Source organism: Macrotis lagotis, chromosome 5 (assembly GCF_037893015.1).
Source record: "Macrotis lagotis isolate mMagLag1 chromosome 5, bilby.v1.9.chrom.fasta, whole genome shotgun sequence".
NCBI classification, from domain to species: Eukaryota; Metazoa; Chordata; class Mammalia; order Peramelemorphia; family Peramelidae; genus Macrotis; species Macrotis lagotis.
In genome coordinates, this window is record NC_133662.1 from 24,977,744 (window position 1) to 25,001,877 (window position 24,134).

Genomic DNA, 24,134 nt, shown 5'->3' on the forward strand with positions numbered 1-24,134 from the left:
CATTCATGATGATATGACTTGCACATTATGTTAATTATAGCGAATGGACTGTTGTGCAAAACATCCTTCTCACAACCATGTCCAGAACCATATCATTTCCTGACCTGATTTGAAAGGAAACAGATCTACTAATGATATCTGGAAGCTATAGTAGTCCTTGGCCTTGTGGATATGAAAGGGATATCTATCCCTATCAGTGAGGTACTTTGGAATCCAATACACCAGGCAAAGCACCAGCATGTGATTATCTGGTGACAAATTTGCAACAATAGGGCTTATGTCTCTCAATGAGCTAATCATCAGTATATACTATATTCCCATTGGAACCCAAAGACTTTGGTTTCCCAGAAGTTGCCCAGTATGTCATAGGAATAATACCACTGTACCACTGTTTGGTTTCATTTATGGTCAGAACTAAGATGGTATCTGATTGTCTTTGAGCCTCCAACTTTCATTCTTGATTAATGAAAACATAACTGGCCCCCTTTCCAAAAGGCTTTCAGAGGACATTGCTATTCCTGGGACTCTTGGGCTAAAGACCCTTGGTTATCTTCCCTGGGACTTGATGGGAAATGGTAGTCAAGTTGATGGCAGTCTAACTTGGTTTCTCAATAGCAGGGATTAGGGTGGGAGAAAAGGAGAAAATTCAGAATTTAAGATGTAAGATGGTGGCAATTTGATTTGATCTACTTTGCATACGGTACTCCTATTTTTCCATAGGTTATTTTGTTGCTACACCTAGGCTACCAAACCTGCTCCCATAAATGGCCAGTGGTCTTCAATTGGTGGTGGTCATTGCTCTTTTCTGGTTCTCTCCCCCCTTTTTTGCAGGAGATTAGTTCATATTTGTTATCTTTCCTAGAAGACGCACGACAGTTCATCATTAGCTCTACTTCCCTACATCTTTGGTACTTCTGTGTATGTTCTTTGATGGTTTTTCAGTTGTAGAGAGAGAGAGAGAGATAGAAGAAGATTAGGTTCCCTTGAGCCAAGTTTCACAGAAAAATTATAAAACTCAAACAAGATCATTCCCAAATATGGACTTAATGGAATTTTATATTTTTCATTCCTTTAACCAACAAGTACTTCTGTAGGTGAAGCCCTGTGCTAATAGCTGTGGGCTACAGATGGCTCAAAGACAGGGTCCATTTTATACTCATTCATTTTACTGATTAATGACTTTCCAATTTAAGAACTCTACAAGGAAAGGATTGAAGGCGCCTCTTGGTTTCACTGGGTGTTTAAAGGGCTCCTATAAACTCCTGAGGTTTAATTGTCCACATAATCAGTAACTTAGCTTCATCTCATGAGGTACTTATCACTTAGGGGCTTCTCAATAAAAAAAAAATTTCAAACACTTATATAATTTTTTAAATGAAAAAATATCAAGGACTTCCTTTCAGGAATGAGAATATGACCTAAGGATGATCAAATTGTAATATCATAGCATGCTTTGATATTCACAAAAATGTCATAATTCAAATATATAAATTAAGTGGTACATAAATTCATAGGATTCTATCATGGTTGAGCACATAGGCCAGCAAATTGTTTTGTAAATTGCCTAAGATGTAAATAATTAATCCCACTCCCAGAGACCATCACAATACTTAAATTCCCCCTATAGAGTCTCCTTTGAGAGAAGGCAACATATGTTCAGAAAGGCCTGTTAAAATTACAGCCTCTTATTTGTGAAAGACTAACAGATGAGCAGAGACTTTCTTTTCAATAAAGATATGAACAAGTCCCTGAGGGAGTAGAGCAACAAGGAATTCTAGAGGTTGTGTAGTCTAACCTCCTCATTTGGCAAAAGAGGAAATCAAGGGAGGAAATTATAAAGAACTAATCCAGGATTTAAATCTGGACCTCTGGTCAACAAATTGGTCAATAATCATTTATTAAGCATTTTTTCTTTGACAGGCATTAAGCTGAAAACTGAGAATACAAATAAAGACGAAAACAGCCCTCAAAGGGCTTACACTGCAAAGTGATAATGATCATGTATTCTTTATATTGCTCATTGCAAGGACTCAGAAGAAATAACATGTGATGAATCAAAATCAAGAAAAATAAGATTCAGAAAGGCATGGGCAACTTCTTCATCAGGTAAGCCTGGGCCTCTTGGTGGTATAGTGGACAGAGTGCTGAGACTAGAGTTAGGAAGATTCCTCTTCCAGAGTTCAAATCTGGTCTCAGATATTTATTAGCTGTGTGATCCTGGACAAGTCATTTAACTCTGCCCCAGTTTCTTCATCTAGAAAATGAGCTGAAGAAGGAAATCAGAAACTACCCAAGTGTCTCTTTCAAGTAAACCCCAAATGGGGTCACAAAGAGTCAGATACAACTAGAAATGACTTGAACAACAAGAAACCTGGGCAGGAGAGTTCAATCCCTATATAGACATATATTTTCTACCACCTAGATAGGTCCTTGAGACCAGGACCTATCTTCATTTTCATTCATGTATTCCCAATTTTCAACTAAGTACCTTCAATATGGTGGATATTTTATAAATGCTTATAGTGGATAAATTGAAAGAGAGATCACTTTCAGCTGGGGTGGTGAGAGAAGGCTCTATGGATGACGAGGTTGTAACTGAGCTGGACTTGAAAGAGGAGAAAGATTTCAATAGAAAGAAATAAGGAAAGATATGAACGTGTGAATGTGTGTATATGGGTGGAAGCAGGGGAATGTAAGACCAAGTTGTCAAAACACAGTATAATTAATCACTTAATTAGTGTTTTTAAATTAATAGTTTAATTAGTAGCTTAATAACTTTTAATTAACAATTTAATTTGTAGTTTAATTTATCATTCAATAAACTCTTAATGAGGACCTACTACAAGTGGGTATAGGACTTGAGTTATAGGGCAACTGTGTGAAACAGTAGATAGAACATTAACCTCTCTGATCAGGACAAGAGTTCGAATCTAACCTCAGACACTTGACCTTTAACAAGCTACTTAACCCTGATTACCTCACATCAAGGCCATCTCCAGTCATCCAGATCCATATCCACCACTGGATCCACATGGATCAGGAGGAAAATATGAGATTGGAGACTTAGTATAACATTCCCTCACTCAAATCCAATTGATGTGCTTGAAATTTTATCACCTCCCTGATGTCTTGGTCTTCTTCAAGAATGAAGAACAAACATCAATCATCATCACTACATATGGGACATAAGACACATATGTTGGTTTTCTAGAATTAATGATTTAGATCTGTAAAGGGCCATCAAGTCCAACTTACCTAATTTACTGAAAAGGAGTCACAGAGAGTTTAAAGGACCTGCCCAGGATCTCACAGATAGTAATAATCTGAGGTAGCATTTGAACCCATATCTTCTTGATTCCAAGTCCACTGCTCCAAACTGCCTCCTCCTATATTGGTTCAGTTCTATAAGAATTAACTCTTACTCTAATGATAACTAGGTGGCGTAGTGTATCAAGTTCTGGGCTTGGAATCAGAACAGACAAGTTCAAATTCAGTCTCAGATACCTAATAGCAAATGACTCTGAAAAAGTTACATTAAATCTGTCTGCTTCAGTTTCCTTCACTATAAAATGGTGATAATAACACTACCCATGGTTGTTGGAAGGATCAAATGAAATCATATTTGTAAAATTTAGCACCCATCCTTAGCAGAGGACTTGGCTCTTAATAAGCATTTGTTCCCTATCTCCTTCTCCATTGGCTCTTAATAAGCATTTGTTCCCTATCTCCTTCTCCATAATAAAGACAAGATAGGTACAAAAAAAGTCTGCAGTACAAGACAGTGGGGAATAAGTTGATAGACATTAAGTATTACAGGAAAGCTGGAGTCACAACTTTTGACTGGGGTGATTGGAAGGCATCCTGGATGAAGCATTTAACTTGAACTTTAAAGGATAGATAGGATTTTGAGACATGAATATGGCATTATTCTAGGCAGAGGGAACAGCTCAAGCAAAGACATGGAGGTGGGAAAGGGCAATGAACTCTCAGATTTGAAAATAGTGCAGTTTGATTGCTACACAAGATGGTGTTGGTGATAGGGAATAATAGTGGATCAGGTTAGAAAGGTAATTTGAAGTTAGATCTTGGATGCCAGGCTAGAGAGGTGAGGTGAGACATTTTCTAACAGACCATAGCCCAGGTTGATAAGGTTGATAAAGTGCTTCAAGTACATTTTTTTTTTGCAAAGCCACTTCAACTCATCTCTCTGGGAGGTTGGTAAAGAGATTACATTTCAGGGTAAACACCATCAAGATCATTAATATTTATAAATCAATTAACATGTATATATTAATATATATTATATATCTTATATATGCTAATAAATATGTCTTCACCAAGGTCTTCTGTATCAATAAAACAACTAGCATATATGTTAATATGTCAGTAGCCACCAAGATCTTCTGTATTTGTATATCAGTTAGTATTTACATAAACACAGAATATTTCTTTATGCCTACATATTCACAAATTTGTACATACACACAAAGAGGGTTTGGGCTCATCCCTATGTGATGTGCTTTGAAATAGCTAGGCATAGTGAGGGCAGCTAGGTGGCAGGATCTACAGTAATTTTGAAGACCTAATTTCAAATCTGCCCTCAGACACTCACTAGGAAAGTCATTTAAACCAGTTTGTCTCAGTTTCCTAATCTACAAAGTGAGCAGGAAAAGAAAATGGCAAACCCTTCCAGTAGCTGGGCAAAGAAACACCAGTGAGGTCATGATGAGTCTCACAGCACTGAAAAAACAATGAATGAGCGGCAACAGGCATAGTGATTTAGAAGGCTGACCTCCTCAGGAAGATTTGCCTTCAAGTCCTTTATCTGCTCCCCTCCCCCCCACCTCCCCACTGAGTAACCCCAGGTAAATCACTTAACTTTCCAGCACTGCTAGAAGTTGAAGATAAATTGCTGATTTACTTAGTTGGAGGGGAGTGCCCGCATCCTCCTACAGGAGACTTCAGATGAAATAAGAAGTCTACACCCTCCAACCTCAAGCAATGTTTTTCTTATGCTAATACTCTTCTCTTTCTACACCCTCCCCATCAGATACCTCAAACTGTAATAACTCTGATTCTTCTGCAGATGATTTCCAACTATCTATTTCCAACCTAGATCTCTCATCTGAGCTTTTGATCTGAATATTTAATTGCCTGACAAAATTTCTACTTGATTATCGTGCCATCACCCCAAGTTAATTAGTCTAACATAGAACTTGTCATTTTCCTCCAGCAACTGACTTCTCTTTCTGATTTTCTTTATTTCTGTGAAAATAGGGCAATACCATCATTATCATATGGCACAGTCTGTTAGTCATTTGGATTTTTCTGTATGGCCCTCCTAATTCATTCATCCCTGAACTCTCTGATCCCTATTCAAAACAGAAAAGTAAAATAGCAAAGTGGTATAATGGTTAGATCTCAGTAGGGGCCTGAAGTCAGAAAAACTCATCGCCCTGAGTTCAAATACTGTTTTAGACACTTAGTAGTTGTGTGACTTTGGGCAAATCACTTAACCCTGTTTGCCTCAGTTTCCTCATCAGTCAAATGAGCTGAAGAAGGAAATGGCATTTTAGCATTTTTTTTTTTTGCCAAGAAAACCTCCCCAAAAGGGGTCAGGAAACAATTGAACAACAATAGAAACAATTAATTTGAAATGAGGTTATATGAATTCAATGAAAGAGAATCAGTCTTCTGATTCAATTCATTTAAAGCTTCCCCACCAAAAGATGGGAAAAGTACTTATGAAGCCCTTCTACATGCCAAATACTTTGCTATGGAAAACAAGCTATGGAAAACAAATTTTAAAAATAAGACCAGAGACAGCAAGTTGATGCATTGACCTGGACTCAGGAGAGCCCAAGTTCAGGTCTGACCTCAGACACCATCAGTCTGTGATCCTGGGCAAGTCATTTCACTCTGTTTGGCTCAGTTTCCTCATCTATCAAAGGTGCTAGAGAGGGAATGGTAAACTACTCCAGGATCTTTGCCAAGAAAACCCCAAATGAGGTCACAAAAAGTTGGACATGATTAAATAAAAAGTTTTCAATAAAGACATCAAACTCTTTCCACCACCACCCCTTCCCCTTATATCTCATACAGAGATATTAGCTGATGATGCCAGTAAAGGTGCAGGCCCCCATTTGTGTGATTTTCCATAAATCTTTATGATTATCGGAGCCACCTGCCTAGCTACTCCTTGCCCCACTGGAGTCATGAACCTCTTAGAGGGACTTAAACAACTTAAACTGCTCTGGATAGAAAGAAAAAAACCCAAAACATTCAGAAATATGATTGGTACTGTTTTTGTTGAAGGCTATTCTTGCCTGGATCTGTTAGCATGTTGAGCAACTGAGAATGATTCTCTGAGTTTGTTTCAAATTACCCAGTTTTTTGAATTGTAAGGGGAAAATGAGGCAAAGATGGATAAATCATCATTCAAAAAAATCTCTGACCTGAACTTGAATCTGAACACTTAGTAGTGGGAATCATGGACTAAATATAATAGATAATAAGGTATTTAATTTATTTAATGAATTTATTTATTCATTGAAACAATTTTATCCATTCAAAGGAAGAAATAACTAAATTCATGAATAAAAGACATTTTTGAAGTATTTAAAAAAAAATATTCCATAGAACACCACTGAAACTTGATGGGATTTCAGTCTTAGTTCAACTAATAGTGAGTCTAGTCTTTTTTTTTTTTTTTTTTTTTTTTTTTTAGTTTTTCAAGGCAATGGGGTTAAGTGGCTTACCCAAGGCCACACAGCTAGGTAATTATTAAGTGTCTGAGACTGGATTTGAATCCACTGGTGCTTTATCCACTACGCCACCTAGCTGTCCCTTTCTTCATTCTCAATTTCATCATCTGTAAAATGGGGTTGGACTAGGTGATCTTTAAATTTCATTGCTGAAATATTAAATCTTATGACTGATTAAAGAAATTTTATTATAAATTCCTATTTCTTATGCAGTAGTATTTGGTGGTAATTAAATCAGCATTACCATGAATAGAACAAATACCAGGAATATACCTTTGTTCATAAATGTAGCAACTTTCTCTAAAAGTTCAAAGCATTTTGCAACTATGACTACTTCTGATTGATTTATAGTTAACAGCAAATTAATCATTATGTCTGTTTCTCCTCCATGTTTATCTCTACCCTCTTCAATTTCCTTTCCTTTCCTTTCCTTTCCTTTCCTTTCCTTTCCTTTCCTTTCCTTTCCTTTCCTTTCCTTTCCTTTCCTTTCCTTTCCTTTCCTTTCCTTTCCTTTCCTTTCCTTTCCTTTCCTTTCCTTTCGAGTTGCTTCCTGGTTATTCTCTCATCAGGTATATTTCTCTTTAGAGAAGTTAAAAAATAAAAATAAAAGTTGTACCTGATCAAAGGGAGAGTTACTCCTGTATCTTTCTTAAATGCCTAATTGTCTCCCACTTCACCTCTTCCCATATTCCTACCTGTCTTCTATATTCCCTGGGTTGAGGGTATATTTCTGAGAGATTCTAGTTCTACTCTCTTCTCCCAACCCCAAGCATATGACTAAACAACTTGACTCTGCTTTATAACTGCTATCCTTTATTTAAGCCTGAGGCTTGAAAACTAAAAATAAAATATGTAAATACCACAGACACCTCTCACTGGAGCAGTATATAGAGCATTGGATCTGGAATCATGATCTGAGTTCAAATCCAGTCTCAGACACTAACTAGTTATATAACTCTGGGTAAGGTCATTTAACCCTCAGTTTCCTCAACCATAAAATGAAAATGCTAACAATACCAACCTCATAGTATTGATTGTGAGGATTACCTGAACTAATAGTTATAAAGTGCTTAGTATAGTGTCTGAGACATAGCAGGTACTATGCTAAAAATGCTAATTCCCTATCCCTTTTCATCACATTCTAACTCATTTTTTCTTCATTATAACACCTCCCATTTATATAGTATTTTTGTTTTGTAAAGTGTTCTATGTCTCATTCAAAGATGAGGCAGGGGGGCAGCTAGGTGGTACAGTGAATGGGTTTACCAGTCCTGGAGTCAGGAGGACCTGAGTTCAAATTTGGTGTCAGACATTTAATAATTACCTGTGTGACCTTGGACAGGTCACTTAACCCCATTGCCTTGCAAAAAAAAATAAGGCAATTAGGTGATGCATTGGATAAAGTCCTGTGTCTAGCGTCAAGAAGACTCATCTTCATGGTCTCAGATACCTCCTAGCTGTGTAATCCTCTTTGTCTCAGTTTCCTCAACTGTAAAATAAGCTGGCAAACTATCTTTGACAAGAAAACCCCAAATGGAGTCACAGAGTTGAGCAGGTCTTAAAAAGACTGAAATCTCATATATCCTTTATAAATCATCTTTTAGGTAAATGTAATTATCATTATTTTCATTTTACAGACTGGGAAACAAAATCATCCATAGAGATTAAAAGACTTTCTTGCAATCAGATGGATAATAAGTCAGAAGAAATATTTGAACCTAGATCTTCCTCAATCCAAAACCTTTTATTTGGCCTCTTGTACTTAGTTTCATTCCTTTCCCCTCAATACAAAGTAATCATGAATTTGTTAAAGCATAAAAAAAAGAGAAGTTAGGAAGTCTAAAGCCTATCTTACTTTTACTCCTTTCATCTCTAACTCTGGATGAGTGACTGTCCTTTAGTAAATGGAGGTGAAATTCTCAAAGACTAATGCAGTTTAGCATCAGACCAAGGCCCAAGGAATTAACATGAATAAAATTATTTTTTTAAAATAGAGAAAGTATGCAGGAAAATCCTTAGTTCCTTTGTTCTAAACTTAGAGCTGAAAGAATCATAGAGGTCATTAGTTGAATTCTCTCACTTTACAAATGGAGAAAATGAGGCCAATTAAAGTGGTAACTGACTATGGGGTGGATTCTCCTCTACCTTGCTTTTTTGACTGCCTAAAATCACACAATAAGCATCTGAAGTAGGATTTGAACTCAGGTCCTCTGTCCTTTAATCCAATGTTGTTTTTCTTTGAAAGGACTTTTCTTCTTTTCTGGAAGATGAATACCATCAACATTAGTACCACAGAGGACACAGAAACCAGAAAAGATTCTTGAAAAGTGGTAACTTTAGAAGATTGCCCAAAGGTTATGGATTATTGTCCATCATACACACTGATATGACTAGTGGGTGGAGTTGTTTTGTCTAATTGTGTATCTTTGTTACAAGGAAGGGGAATCATTGGAAAGCAATGCCAACTTATTTTTTTTCTAAAAGAGTATCAATAAAAATATTTTAAAAATAAATTCTATAAAGAGAAAGTTAATAGTTGGGGAAAGGTGCCTAGGAAGCAAACAAATCTGGGTCCTTACTGGATTTGGAGAAGCTAAAACTTGTTGATGTTAGAGAGTCTGCTTGCTTCAGAAAAAGACACCTGAGAAAATAGTTTCAAGTTGGAGTAGAATCCAAAAGGGGGAAAATACTGCAGGGCTAAATTCAAGTAGGGAGTGAGGGGCCCATGGATGGAATCCCTGACTTTCAACTTTGCCTTTCCTGCTGAGCCCAATTCTGCCATGTACATGGATGGGCCTTTAGCCCATCCAAAGCTGGTTTGGTCCTAGTGTTGAAAACAGTTTTCTGTTCCTGCTGAGGCCTCATTAAATTAAAGAAGGCTGCACATTTGCTTGCCATCTGAGTCTGGGTTTTAAACTCCTGGTGGCTGCCGGCAGAGCTTGAGCTGAAGCACAGGGGCCCTGTGTAATACTCCCCTCTACTGGAAGATCGACTTGCAGACATACCCACCTATCTTTGGCCCTGCTCAAGAACAAGGTCAGTTTTTTCTCTGTATGGGGTCGGGGAAGAAAGTAAAAAGGGATTTTGGAGTTGACAGTTCATAAATCTTTTCCACTCTTTCCCAGAGAAGTTGAAGATTAAAAAAACAAAAACAAAAAGCATCCCCATCAACTTTTATCTCTACATGTATCCATGCAATCTAAAAGAGACTTCTTGTCCTGTAAAAAGAGACCGGAAAGTTATAGAAGAGACTTGCATTGTGTTGTAAACAGTCCTAATTGAAAAAGAAAACTTTCCTATTGTGGGAAAGAGTACAGTCATACTGGCAACTGTGTGCTATGTTGTTTTTCCCCTTTGGAGGCTAGAACTCTGGGCAGGTGAATTTCATTCAGAGTGAACCCCCCCCCCCCACTTGGCCAAGCCAGGTCCACTCCTAGACCACAGATAATGAGGAGACTGAGTAAATCCAGTGGCCAGATCCAGGCTATCCCTCTGAGTACAGTTTGAAAGGTGGCATAGAGTTTTTTCCATCCTAAAGTTTCTCTTCCACTAACCTATGTCAGCACATGGCAATGTGAATAAATAGGATAAAGAGGGAAGAAGTGTTATAGTGGTAACAGTACTAGACTTAGAACCAGAGAAACTGAGTTCAAATCCTGACTCTCCTGCTACCTATACCATATGTCCTTGAACAAATCATTTACTGCCTCTGGGCCTCAGTTTCCTCAATATGTAAATTGTGAGTTTTGGAATAGATGGTCCCTGGATTACCTCCAGCTTTAAATCTATGATCCTGTGATTCAGTGTCTGAGATATAGTAAGTCTTTGATGAACTTTAATTGATTGATTCCCATTTTAGAGATGAAAAAACTGAGCCTAGGCACCTTACCCAAGGTCAAAAGGGCAGTGTCAGACCCAGAATTTAAACTCAATTCCAATATAAAATATTTCTTTATGATTAGTCCTTCCTATTTAGATGAGAATAGCTTATTTTCTTCCTCTTTTATCAGTTTCTTCTTAAAAAGATCATAGTTTTGAGCTGGAAGGGAACTTTGAAGTCATCCAGTTCAACACTCTTATTTAATAGATGAAGGAAAGAAACAAGCATTTATTAAACTAGGTGCTTGCTAAGCTCTTTACAAACATTAACTCATTTGATCTTCACAAGAACTCTGGGTAGTAGGTGCTGTTATTGTCTCTATTTTACATAGGAGAAAACTGAGTCAGAGAGATGTTAAGTGATTTGCTCAAGGTCACACAACCTGTGGATTAGTTTAACCTGTAAGTATCTGAGGCCAGATTTGAACTAAGGAGTTCCTGATATCTTGCCTCTTCTAGTCTTTTCATCACTGAACTGCATCTAGAAATCAATTTCCATAGCGAAGCAGTGATTTTTCTACGATCACATAGATATTAGATGACTGAGGCAGGATTTGAAACGAAGGCTTCCAATTCTAAATCCTCTATTCTTTCTTTTCTACCTTAGGATTGAACAACAATATTATCAACTATTTGGGAGTGAGGGTAATTCCTTTGCTAGAAACTTTGATTTTTTAATTTAAGGAAAATACCTAGGCATCTGGAACAAAATAAAGTCAAAGCAATAAGAGGCCTCTTTCCCTCTTCACTTTCCTCATTCTGGTTTTGAGTGGATGGAGTTCAGCTATTTGATTCTTTAATTTATGATGATGGAAGATTTCAGAGAATCAGCCTTGTGCCAAGTAGGTGCATTCTGTTGAGCACATACATTGGCCTGGAATGAGTCTTTGTGGTGAAGCCAGCTCAAGGGGGTAGGAGTGTGTGTGTGTGGGGGTGGGATTTAAGAGTGGAGGGGAAGGAGTATGACTGCACCATTAATAAACTGAGATCATAGAGTGGGGGGGGGGAGGGAATTCAATGTCTTTGTTTGAGAGATATTAATAGGGATAATGCTAACATTCTTAGCTGAAGAAAGTATTTGATCTCCTGAAAATAGCTCTGATGTCTCTTATGATATGTATTAAATGCAAAACCTCCTCCACTCAGAAAATCATTTGTCAAACCAAGGGGCTGGAGATTTCTACAAAGTCCAGAGCTCCAGACATTCAGAAGTGGCCAGCCCCATCAGCAGCCAGGCTGGAAGACTAGAAACCTCAAGACTCTACTCTAGGCAATTTGGTGCATCGAAAAGGGATTAGTTCTATACAGCTGTGCTGGGGGCAACCATTTTTTCCTTTCCTAGCTCACTTATGTTTGGAGAAGTAGTCAGGGTAAAAGGTTTAGGGAAGTGGAAACACAATTTAACACACGTTTCTACCTATGATCACCTTCCCCAAGTGCCTGGATTGTATGGCCTCACCCCTACTACTAGAATCCCATTTCCAGCAAAGTAAGACCTTTCTGCAACCTTCTCAGATCCTTCCATTTGCTAGTGTCTCCTGGGCAAAATTACCTTATATTTATTTTGTTTACAAATAATAATAATGGGAAAGTTAGTGCAGTGGATAGAACACTGAAACTGTAGTCAGGAGTACAGGAATTCAAATCTGACCTCAGGCACTCATTAGCTGTGTGACCCTGGGCAATTCCCTTAACCCTGCTTGCTTCAGTTTCTATCATCATGTCAAATGAACTGGAGAAGGAAAGGTAAACCATTCTAGTATCTTTGCAAGAAAATCTCAAATTGGGTCAGACATGACTAAAATAACTAAACAATGACATTTATATGTTAATTTTGTTTTGCAAAGTACTTTATATGTTATCTCGTTGGATTTTCACAAAAAACCCTATGAATTAGGCACTATTATTATCCTCATTTTACAACTGAATCTGATAAACGCAAAATGACTTGTTCACAGTCAAACACTTGGTTTATAATCAGGGCTTCATGAATCCAAGTCCTATATAATTATTTCATACAAATTTACATGTTTTCTGTCCATGTATAGTCTATAAACTCCTTAAGGGCAATGACTGTTTCATTTTTGTCTTTCTTTGCATTCTTACAGCTAAGCTAAATGTCTAGATCATAATAGGAGCTTTTAAATTCTTATTGACTTGACTTCATTTAATCATTCATTCATTCAACATTTATGAAATCCTCATTGCTGAGTACTGCCTTAGGAACTTTAGGAAATGCAAAGTTTACACATAAAAAGCTCCAAAAACTTACAATCCAGGAGGAGAGCCATTAAAGTCATATATAGGTAGTCACAAATTCATTAGAGGCACATCTGGGTAAAAGACTATTGTTTTCAGAAGACCCCTTTGACCCGTATTGTTTCCTGAGTGCGGACAGTAAGCCTTTTCCCATCAGCTGGGATTAGTTAAACATATTAGCTAGTTGACACCCTAGGATTTAGCTTGATCAAGACAGATTAAGAGTCAAAGTGAACACATGAGTTTTGTATTTCCTTCTTAATGTCTGACATCAGTGGAGAATGAATTCCCCAGCTTTGAACTGAATGGGCCACTCTCATTCTGAGCAGATGAAATCCAGGGTATTGCTAACCTCTTGAGCATCAACCAGACTGAGTGTTCAGAATCATAGAATAGACTGAAAGAATGTTAAATTTTGAAAGGGCCTGAGAGATCATTTAATCCATTCTCATTATTTTACAGAAGGGGAAAATGAGGCCCACAGTGGTTAGAATAGAAGTTGCTAATTCCTCTGATTCCATTTTTAGTACTATTTAGGATTCACCAGTACCTTTTATATCTGGTACAATGTAAGCTCCACGAGGACAGGGACTATTTCATTTTTTGTCTTTGTATCTTCAATATATCCTTGGCACACAATAGCTAGTTAATAAATGTATGATGATTGATTGGTTGATTTGGAATTGGCAGTCAATAGAAAGAGGGGAAATGGAAAATTGATGATTGATATTTTATATACATACAACTGAATAATGGAAAGGAAATCTGACTTCTGGTCCCAAATTGGCAATTTACAAGGAGACTGAATTTTTCCCCTTATCGATGAGGTGCTACAGTGGCCAGAGCCAGTTGTCCTGGAAAGAAAAGACTTGCTTCAAATCTTATTTCTCTTGTTTACTATTTGAATGATCTAGCGGAATTTCCCTGTTCTTTAGTTTCCTCATCTGTAAAAATGAGATCAGACTAGATGCTTTTGAATTAATTTTTAGTTCTCAAATTATAATCCTTTGACTAGATCAAGTTACACAACCCCACAGTGGATTTGGGAATGAGTAAGTCATTTAATCCTGTTTGCCTCAGTTTCCTCATCTACCAAAAGAACTGGAGAAGAAAATGTCAATCCATTTCAGTTTCTTTGCCAAGAAAACACCAAATAGGATCACAGACTGAGTCAGACAGGAGTGAAATGATTCAACAATACCAAGTTATATTTATGTAACACTTTGCCCACTTATTTAAACAAATATGTAGCTCAAACAATGTTTGTGAAAGGGGACAATGATAAATTATAAATCAATGGGACTGAATGGTATATAGGTATAAGAGACCAAGCAAAAAGTCTCTCAAAGGATGAAACTTGGAGAAACAACTAGGTAGCTAGGGAGAGAAGGGAAGACAATGGCATCTTGTCTGTGCTGAGAAGTAGGACTCTCAAGACCTTCCTGGGATTTAAATGATTGTACAGTTCTTGGTCCAAGAAACCTAGCACTTCTTTGACTTGTAGGGTAGCTCTCCTAGCATTTCACAAATTACTGATTTATTCCTCTTATGCTGTACTGAAGTGACAGTCTGGTTAACTGGGGATTTAAAAGGAGTACTCCTAGGGGTGGCTAGGTGGCGCAGTGAACAGAGCACTGGCCTTGGAGTCAGGAGTAGCTGGGTTCAAATCCGACCTCAGACACTTAATAATTACCTAGCGGTGTGGCCTTGGGCAAGCCACTTAACTCCATTGCCCTAAAAAAATATAAAACAAACAAACAAAAAAAGGAGTACTCCTTAGAATAGTGTGGTGACAATCATCAATTGGATGTTGAAATGTCCAACAACTGATTTGTGACTTTTGTTTTGCTTAATTACTTTGTTTCATTGAGTCTTTTGTATGATCATGGGCAGATAAGTCAGTTAACCAGTCCTGGGGCAACAGTTTCCTATTCTTTATAATGCGGAAATAGAACTGGATGACAGCTGAAGCCCTTTCTGGTACAAGATCTGTGGTCCTATGATCTTTACTTTGAATTCATGGCCACTTGTTAAAGCAGGGGTGTGTGTGTGTGTGTGTGTGTGTGTGTGTGTGTGTGTGTGTGTGAATTTAGATTTTGAATAGCTGTTTATTCCTGTAATATCAGGAACCTAGACAGAACTTTAAAAAGGTTCCTTCTCACATTGAGGGGCCCCAGGTGTTACAGAGGCAAAATAAATAAGCAATTTGAGTTTTTGACTACTTCATTGTGTGATTTTTGTAATTTCCCATCTAGTTCTAGGGATTTACGATGTATCTATTCATTGGGGGGTTATCAGTCAAATTGTTATTTCTGACTGACTGGCTTTTTCTAAATGACTTTATCATCAGTAGTTGAGCAATCATTCCTGTAGAGACACAGGGACAATAAGAAGTTTACCTCCCCAAATGGAGAGGATCCAGTAATAATCAATGCAATGATGAGAATTGAAGGCAGTCCTTTTCCTCCAAAAAGAAAATAAGAGGAAATAAAAGGGTATCTGGGTCATTTCTTGCCAAGTCTTTGAAGCATTAAAAAATAATGCCAAAGATTCAGCTGAGAACAATGAGAACCAGGGAAAAAGGAGTAGGGAATAACAATTTGTAGGGTGGATTTTGTTTTTGTACAGCCATTTCATTGGGTCTAATTCTGTAACCCCATTTAGGTTTTTATTTGACAAAGATACTAAAGGGGTTCGTCATTTCCTTCTCCAGCTTATTTTATAGATGAGGAAACTGAGTGACTTGCCCAAGGTTACAAAGCTAATAAATGTATTACAAATATTATCTCACTTATCCTCACAACAAGGAGGTAGGTGTTTTTATTATTTCCATTCTACAGTTGGAAAAACAGAGATAAACAGAGGTTAAGGTACACCCTGGGTCAAATAGTAATAATCTAAGATCATATATTAGCTCAGGTCTTCCTGACTCTAAGCCCGGTTTTCTATTCAAATATCACCTAGCTGTTCTTTGAGATTAGAAGAGGAGGGAGAAGAAGAAGATTTCTAGCATGTACTCTGCACATGTTCAAATTCTTGTCTAATTGAATTGTTAAGTGTGTCTACAAATATAAATATTCTTTGCTCTGTGGTTCTCTCCTTCCTCTTGGGATTCCTGCCTGCAAATCAATAGGGATATATTGAACACATGATAGTCTATGGAGGGTATAGGAAGGTAGAAGGTAATGCTCCTATCCTCTTGGAATTTTTAGTTTAACCTCTACTATAAATACCAACTTGAATTCTACTTTCTAGTGAGGTCAATCTTTTTTCTAGCTAAGGGAAAAAAGTATCATCTTCATTCCTACTTCTACACCTTTGCCCAATCCTTTCCCCTTACCTAGAATACTTTCCCCAATTTATCAAAGTACTACTCCTCAAGGCTCAGTTGAATCCTATTTCTTCTTTGATATCTTCTTCCATCTCTCCTTCCTTGGATTCCATTGAATCTGTAAAGATTTGCTACTTGTACATTACCTTGTAACATCTCTATGATGTTTAATTCTCATATCTTTAAAGTGACATTGTAGATAAGATGATAGGGTTAGAATGAGAAAGAACCTGGATCAAATTTGAGCTCAAATCACCTCTACTGGCTGTGTGACCCTGGGCAAGTCTTTGTACTTCAGTTTTGTCATCTGTAAAATGATTCTATCTATATTTCTCATCTTACAGGGTTATTAAACTCAACTGAAATAACCTACATAAAAATGTTTAATAACCATAAGCTATATGATTTTATATTTAACAAATGGACCAGAACTTATATGTTCAAATCAATGCCATTCACTTCAGATGTTGTCAGTGCTAAAAACGTTTTTGTAAATCTTTTGTTGGAAATATGTTAGGACCGCCAGGACATATTGTCTTCAACAGTAGCAAATATTGGGTACGAATTTTCAAACTTATGAGTCAAATTGGATTCATTCAGTCACTCACTCATGCACCCTTCAAATATGTTAAAGCTGTTAGCCTTTTCTCATTTTCTATAAGAGAACCCTGAGGACTAAGGAGGGGAAGTAAGTTGGTCAGCATCACATTGAAGACACTGTGGAAATAATTCAACGCTGTTTGAGCTAGGTTCAAATCTCTAGCTCTATCACCTTCCAACTCTGTCATCATTGGGGAAAAGTTTAATTTCCCTGAAACCTTCAGTTTATTCACCTATAAAATGGCAGAAATGATACACATCCCTCCTACCTCATATGGTTGCTATAAAGAAAGCACATTATAAACCATAAACTGTTACCTCTGTAAATATGAGCAATTAGTAATTAGTGGTAGTAATTAGCCTGGATGTGGATTCTTTCAAGATGTCATGTCACTTTGCAGGTGAGCAAACTTGGGGAAACCCTGTTGTTTTCTCCATGAGGAGATCTGACTATAAAGGATTTAGTTTGATTTTCACATATTACTAGTGAACTGTTTCTGAAGGCATTTCCAATAGAAGAGTTTCAGAAATGTTTTTAGCAAAGGTGGTGTCACTGAAACAAACTAAGTTTTCAAGGTGACTGGTATGATGGGGCCAGAACTCATTAGGATATGTGATCCTGGAGTGTTGGTCAAAAGAAATTGTTTTCATAATTTGGCAGTCTCATTTTTGTCTATTCTGCTTGCCTCTAAGATAACTAAAGGAAAGAGCTGTGGTACATATACGTAATTATGTATAGATACAGAAATATATATATATTTCACACACACACATACATCTTTTTTTGGCAAGGCAATCAGAGTGAAGTGACTTGCCCAGGTCACACAGCTTGTAAGTGTTTGAGGCCATATTTGAACTTAGCAAGATGAGTTTTCTTACCTCCAAGTCTTATACTACCAACTCCTACCTACTCTAACTGCCCTGAATATTGTGTATATGTGTGTGTATAAATATACAGAACTATATCTAGCTAGCTAGCTAGCTAGCTAATCTCTTTTGGGCCTGGGAGAAGGATTTGGCCCATGCTTTCAAAGGATTTTGGTCAGAAAAGAGCTCAGGAGACAGAGATGAGGAGGCAGAGGATTCCAGATATGGGGGACACCTCACAAAAAGACCAGAAATCAGGAGATGAAGTGTTATGTATGACCCAAAACAAAAAAGCTAATTGACAATATCATCCTGAAAAGATAGGAAGAAGTCAATTTCTTAAAGGACTTAAAAAAAAGTCATATCCTGGAGGGATCCACTGAATTTTATTGAGTAGTAGAGTGATGTATTTAGACCTGTGATTTAGGAAGCTTTTTGACAACAGTCATTATTAATTCAAATGTGGATTAAAATGGAGAGAAAAACGAGGCAGAGAAAATAATTAGAAGACTAAATAGACTAATTAGGAATAATCCTGGTGTGAGATGATGAGTCTGCATCAGAGTGTAAACTATGTTAGAAGAGAGAAGAGGATATGTGCAAGTGATGCTATGAAAGAAGAAATAACAAGGCCTACCAAATGATTGGTTATGTAGAGTGACAAGTAGGAGGAATGGAGATGACCCTGATGTTTGAATTAGGATGCCACTAGGATGGTGGCATCGTCCACACTGAAGTACTGAACTGGTAATAATCATTCTGAGAAAGCAATTTGGAATAATAAAAAAAAAGTTACTAAACTGTGCATGCCCTTTGAACCAGCTATATCCCTGCTAGAGATTAAGGAGATAGGAAAATGTCTTTTATGTTCAAAAATACTTATATGGTGTAGAAAAATTGGAAACTAAAGAGAAATCCATTGAATAGGAAATGAGTAAACATGTTATGACACACATGTGAGAGAATACTATCATGCTGTGAGATGAGCAAAGAGATGATCTCAAAGAGACATGGGAAGACTTGCATTAATTGATGCAAAGTGAAGGCAAAAGAACCAGAAGAGTAATTTATACTATGACATCAATATTATAAAAATGAATGGTTTTGAGGATTTGTATAAATCAATGAATAATGACATGAACAGAACCAGGAGAATATTTTATACAACAGCAACACCAAAAAGACAGACAACTTAGAAAGCTATAAGAACTATGACCCATATAGTCATCATTCATGATTCTAAAGGGTCAAGTTTAAATATGGCTTATGGTATGGAATATGAATCAATTTTTTTGACTGCAAAGGAATTACTTTTGCTTTACTAAGTATGTTTGTTATATGAAATTTCTTTTTCTTTTTTCCTCAATGGGGATAAGGGAATGAAAAGGAAAGAAATTAGATTTAGCTAATTTAAAAAGACACTTAACAATTAGTAGAGAATTTAGCAAGAAGGGAAAGTTTTGGGTAAAAGATAATGAGGTCTGCTTTGGAAATACAAAATATCCAGTTTCGAGTTGTCCAAAAGATTATAGTAAATGTGAACCTAGAGCTTAGAAATGGTACTAGGGTTGGATTTATAGATCTGGGAATCATCTACATTGAGATGATCACTGAATCCATTTGGAGCTGATGAGTTAATCAAGTTTAAATAGGCAGGGAGTCTTAATGTGGGATCCAGAAACTTTTTTTCCCCTTTTTTCTAATATCCTGATAACAACATTCAAACCTAATTAGTTTCCTTGGAAATTCTGTATTTAATCTTATACAGTTAAAATATTATTTTGAGAAGGGGTCCATGATACAAAAAAAAGTCTAAGAGCAAGTAAATGAAGGAACAAGAAAGAGATAAAGTCAAAGAAAGTGCTAGAAAAAAGTGCTGTGAAAAATATGAGGAGAAAGAGAAAGTTGGGGCACCTGAACTCAATCTAAAAGGAAAAAGTATATAATGGGTGGTGATGGGAAGAAGGCAGGTGTGCGGGTTAGCTATGTTCAAAGGTGTGAAATGGCAAAATGAGATTAAGAAAATAGTATTAACTCAGTTTGGTTAGAATTTAATATGTAAAATGGGAAATGTAAAATATAGTATATTAAAGAAAGCAATAAGAACTAAGATCATGAATATAGGAAGGAAATTATTTATATAGAACCTTCTATATGCCTATTACATGCATTTACAATATTATCTGATTTGATTCATACAACAACTGGGAGTAGGTGCTTTTATTATTCTGATTTCACAGTTGAGGCAACTGATATCAAGAGACTTGTTCAGGGCACAAAACAGATAAGTATCTGAAGCTAGATTTGAACTTAGGTCTTCCTGACTTCTGACCCAGTACCACCTATTGCTCCAAAATAGGACAGGATCACATCATAGAGGGCCTTCAACACAGAGTTGGGCAATATGAATTTAATGCTAGAAGTAAAAAAGGAGTCAGAGGAAGTAGATTACCTTTAACTCTGTCAACCTCAGTTTCCTCCCAATGTTATTATAAGGTTCAAATGAGATGTTATTTGTAAAATATCTAGGTCATTCTGAGAAGTTATATGGCACAGCAAGTAGACTGCTGTGCCTAGAGTCAGGAAGATAGGTTCAAATTTGACCTTAGATACTTCTTAGCTGTGTGACCCTGGGCGAGTCTCTTAACCCTGTTTGCCTCAGTTTCTGCATCTATCAAATGAGTTGGAGAAAAAAATGGCAAAATGCTCCAATATTTCTGCTGAGAAAACCCCAAATGGGATCATGAAGTGTTGAACATGACTGAAAATGACCAAATGACAATAAATAAGGACCCACTGACAGCCTTTGAACAGGAGAGTGATATTAATGGACCTGTATGTTTGGAAGATTATTTTGGCAGTGGTGTGAAGGATAACCCTGAAAGAAAGATCCTGAAGGCAGATGAATCATATAAAGAGGACTGCATCAATCTAAACAAGATGTGATGAAAGTTGAGGTTTTAAGTTCCTTATCTGTAAAATGAGAGGGTTGGACTAAAGGTCAAATCTGAGACTCTGAGATGTCTTCTGTCTCTTCATCTAAGATCCTACACTAGGAGGTGGCAGTATAAATAGAGAGAAGGAAATGGATGCAAGAAACATCCTCAGGTAGGCATTTCAAGGTTTTAACAAGATGCGGAACAAGGGGCAGGAAAGAATCAATGCTATCTGGCTGAGTGTGAAGTTGTTGCTAACCATTCACTGAAATGATTTAAGTTGGAAGGATTAGAGAAGATGATGATGAATTCAGTTTTGGAAATATTTCATTTGAGGAACTGTGGGGAATCCAGCTAAGGATATTCTGCAGGTAGTTAAAAAACAGTACGGGAGAGAGTGGGATCATAATATAGATTTAGAAATAATTTGCTTCTTTATAACTGAATCAAATAAGAATAAATAAAAAAGAATAAATGAAGAATAAATGAAATCATCAAGTGAGAAAGTATGACCAAAAGAGAAAATCAGAGAAAGAACTTTGAGGGACACCCTCACAAGATACTGGAAGAAGAGGATGAACAGGAAACTGAGAAGGATTGATCCAAGAGGTAAGAGGAGAACCAGGAAAAAAAATGCTATTGAAGACCAAGGAAGAAAGAATAACACAAAAGAATAGATGGGTTATAGGATCAAACATTGCAGAAAGGTCATAGAGGATGAAGACTGAGGAAAGGGTGTAAGATTTAGAAAATAAAGTGTCCTTGAAGAGAAATTTCAGTAAATGTGATAAGAATAGAATCCAGAAGAGCTGGATTTGAAGGTTTGAGGAGTAAGTAGTGGGAAAGAAGAGGTAATAAGTATAGGAAACTTTCTAGAAGTTTAGCAGTAAAAAGGAGAGAGAATGGTAGTTTAGAGAGATGTCAGGTCAAGGGAAGGATTTGTTTATTTATGTATTTATTTAATTGTAAGATAAAGACAATCTCATCAAGCCTTTTAAGATCAAGATGACCTTAAAATGGATTTAGAGCCATCAGACATGAATTCAAATCCTAATTCTCTATTTATTATCTATGTACTCTCAGGCAAATCATTTTCCCTGTCTGGGCAGCAGTTTTCCTCATTTGTAATATGACAGAGTTGAACTAGTTGAGCACCTTGGCCCTAAGCAGCTCTAACTTCAATAATGAGAATAACTGATCCTTATAATGTGTTAAGTGAGTTATGTAAAGTATCTCATTCAAGCTTCCTAGTAATTCTTTGGGATTTAGTGATATTACTATTCCCATTTTTGCAGATAAGCAAATTGAGACCTAAGGAAGTTAAGAGACTTTCCCCATTTTCCCCAAATAGTAAATATCAGAGGCAGGATTCAGAATACTGACTCCAAGTCCAGACTTTCATCCAAAAAGCTCATCTCCTCTCCATGACCTCTCTGGGTCTTTCAGCTCTAATATTTTTATTATTTTGTGAAATGTCTTCAATACCTGATACACCCTTTTATGGTATGCCCATTACCTAACCAAATATCATTCTTCCTAATTCAATTATCTTCTTGCCAAATACCTATACTTGCCTGGCTCTTGTTGGGCATGAAATTTGTTTTCTAGGTGCCAATGTAACATGACCTACAGAGCCTTGATGTTTTTTAAGTAGTCATTGAACTTTCTTTTGAATTGAAGCAAATTTAGCCTTTGTCTCTGACTATGTCTTATGAGAGATATCCATGTGGTGGAAAAAGGAACCCTTGGTTAGGAATTAGGACTCACCATTGACTGACTGTGTAATTTTTAGTTAGCTGGATACTTTCTGATCTTTTGTTTCTTCCATGGTTAGAGAAAGGACCTTGAACTTGATCAAATTGAAGAAGGAAAGATGTATGTATCAAGCATCACTTATGAGCCAGACACTGAGCTTTTCAAACTATCTTAATGAATTGTCCCAAGAGGAGGTAGATGCTTTCATAATCCTCTTTTTACTGTTGAGGAAACTGAGCCAAATGGGGATTAAGTGATTTTCTTAGGGCTTATATCAGGAGATAGCATATAAGTTGTTTCAGTCATATCTGACTCTTCATGACTCCATTTGGGTTTTCTTGGCAAAGATACTAGAATGGTTTCTCTATCTCATTTTATAGATGAGGAAACTGAGGCAAGCAGAGTTAAGTGACTTGCCCATGATCACACAACTAGTAAATGTCTGATGCAGTATTTGAATCAGGTTCTTCTTGACTCCAGATTCAACACTCTAGCCCCTGTGTTACCTAGGGAAACACACTGTATAGAGGAAAGGGCTCTGACAGCAGAGAAGCTGAGTTCAAACCTTTGTGACCTTGGGCAAATCATTTAACCTCTGGGAGCTTCAGTTTTCTCATTTATAAAATGGGGGGGAGGGGGAATGGAACTTGTACCTCTAGATCTCTGATCCTGATTCTTTCCAACTTAAAAAAAAGTATGTGATCTTCAGGGCTTAGCAATTCTATAAATATTTAGTTATTCAGTCTGCAAGAAGGTTCACACAGAAGTTCCTTGACTAAATCTGAGAGACAGATGCTCCTTTGTGCTCTGACCTCTGGCTGGTCTCCAGATTCCCAGGAGCCTTATTTCTCTCCGTGAGACTGAAAAGTACAGGTGGAGTGTGGGTGTGTGTCCTTGTCACTGTCTGGAAGAATATAGTAGGGGTGTGGTTTGTGGTGTTGCTGAAAACACCATCTGGGGAGGGTAGCTGGCACCATTAGGAGTGAGGGATGGAAGGAGGAAGGAATTAGGAGGGGACGTTTGTAGATGAAAAGAAAAACAAGTTATAACAAATATTAGTCCCTTAAACTTTGAGAGAAAAAGGAAAAAATATGGCATGAGGGAATAGCTTGAGTTGGAGGTATATTTTCAAAGTATTAATCTGTTATTTGTTTTTCTCTTTTTAAAAAAATATATGGAATGAATCTCAGGAAGAGACATTGAGAAAAATTTTAGCGACATCAAAAAGCAAAAGTAAATTGATTTAAAAAAGAAAAAAATGAATGCTGAGAAATGATAATGCCCAATTTGGTCCTGATATAAGAAGATATCTTCTCCAACTTCTTTCCAGTAGGTATTGAATCTGAAAATTATGTCAGACTTTTTCAGGGTATTGGTTGCTAATACTGAAATGTGTTTCTCTTCTTTTTATTTTATTTTATTTCATAGGTGATGACTCTGAGAAGGGAGGGAGAAGAATATATTGGCACATAAAGATGATGTGAAAGCAAAACATATCAATAAAAAACTATCTTAAAAAAAGAAGTTAATAAATGTCCATCCCTATCTCTCCAACTTTTTCAGACTTTAATCTTGATGATCACACTGAAGCTTAGAGTAAGCGTAATTCTATTCATGTGTGGGTTAAGAACTTGAAATAGGGCTTGAATGGGGCTCATGTTGAATTTGGCTCATAATGGGATATGACAAAGCAAGGCTATGACAAAGAATTTTCTAATTGACTGTTGAGCCAGAGAACTGTTG

At 36.9% G+C, this 24,134-nt stretch overlaps 1 long non-coding RNA gene across 2 annotated transcripts; it reads left to right on the forward strand.

The window, feature by feature from the left end:
• The first annotated feature begins 1,925 nt into the window (after positions 1 to 1,925).
• LOC141489651 (uncharacterized) lies at positions 1,926 to 24,134 on the forward strand. 2 transcript variants are annotated; one of them, XR_012468961.1, is made up of 3 exons: positions 1,926 to 2,106; positions 23,582 to 23,720; positions 23,820 to 24,134. It is a non-coding gene; the product is annotated as an uncharacterized LOC141489651 (long non-coding RNA). The 2 variants fall into 2 exon arrangements; XR_012468960.1 differs by lacking the exon at positions 1,926 to 2,106 and adding an exon at positions 20,743 to 20,808.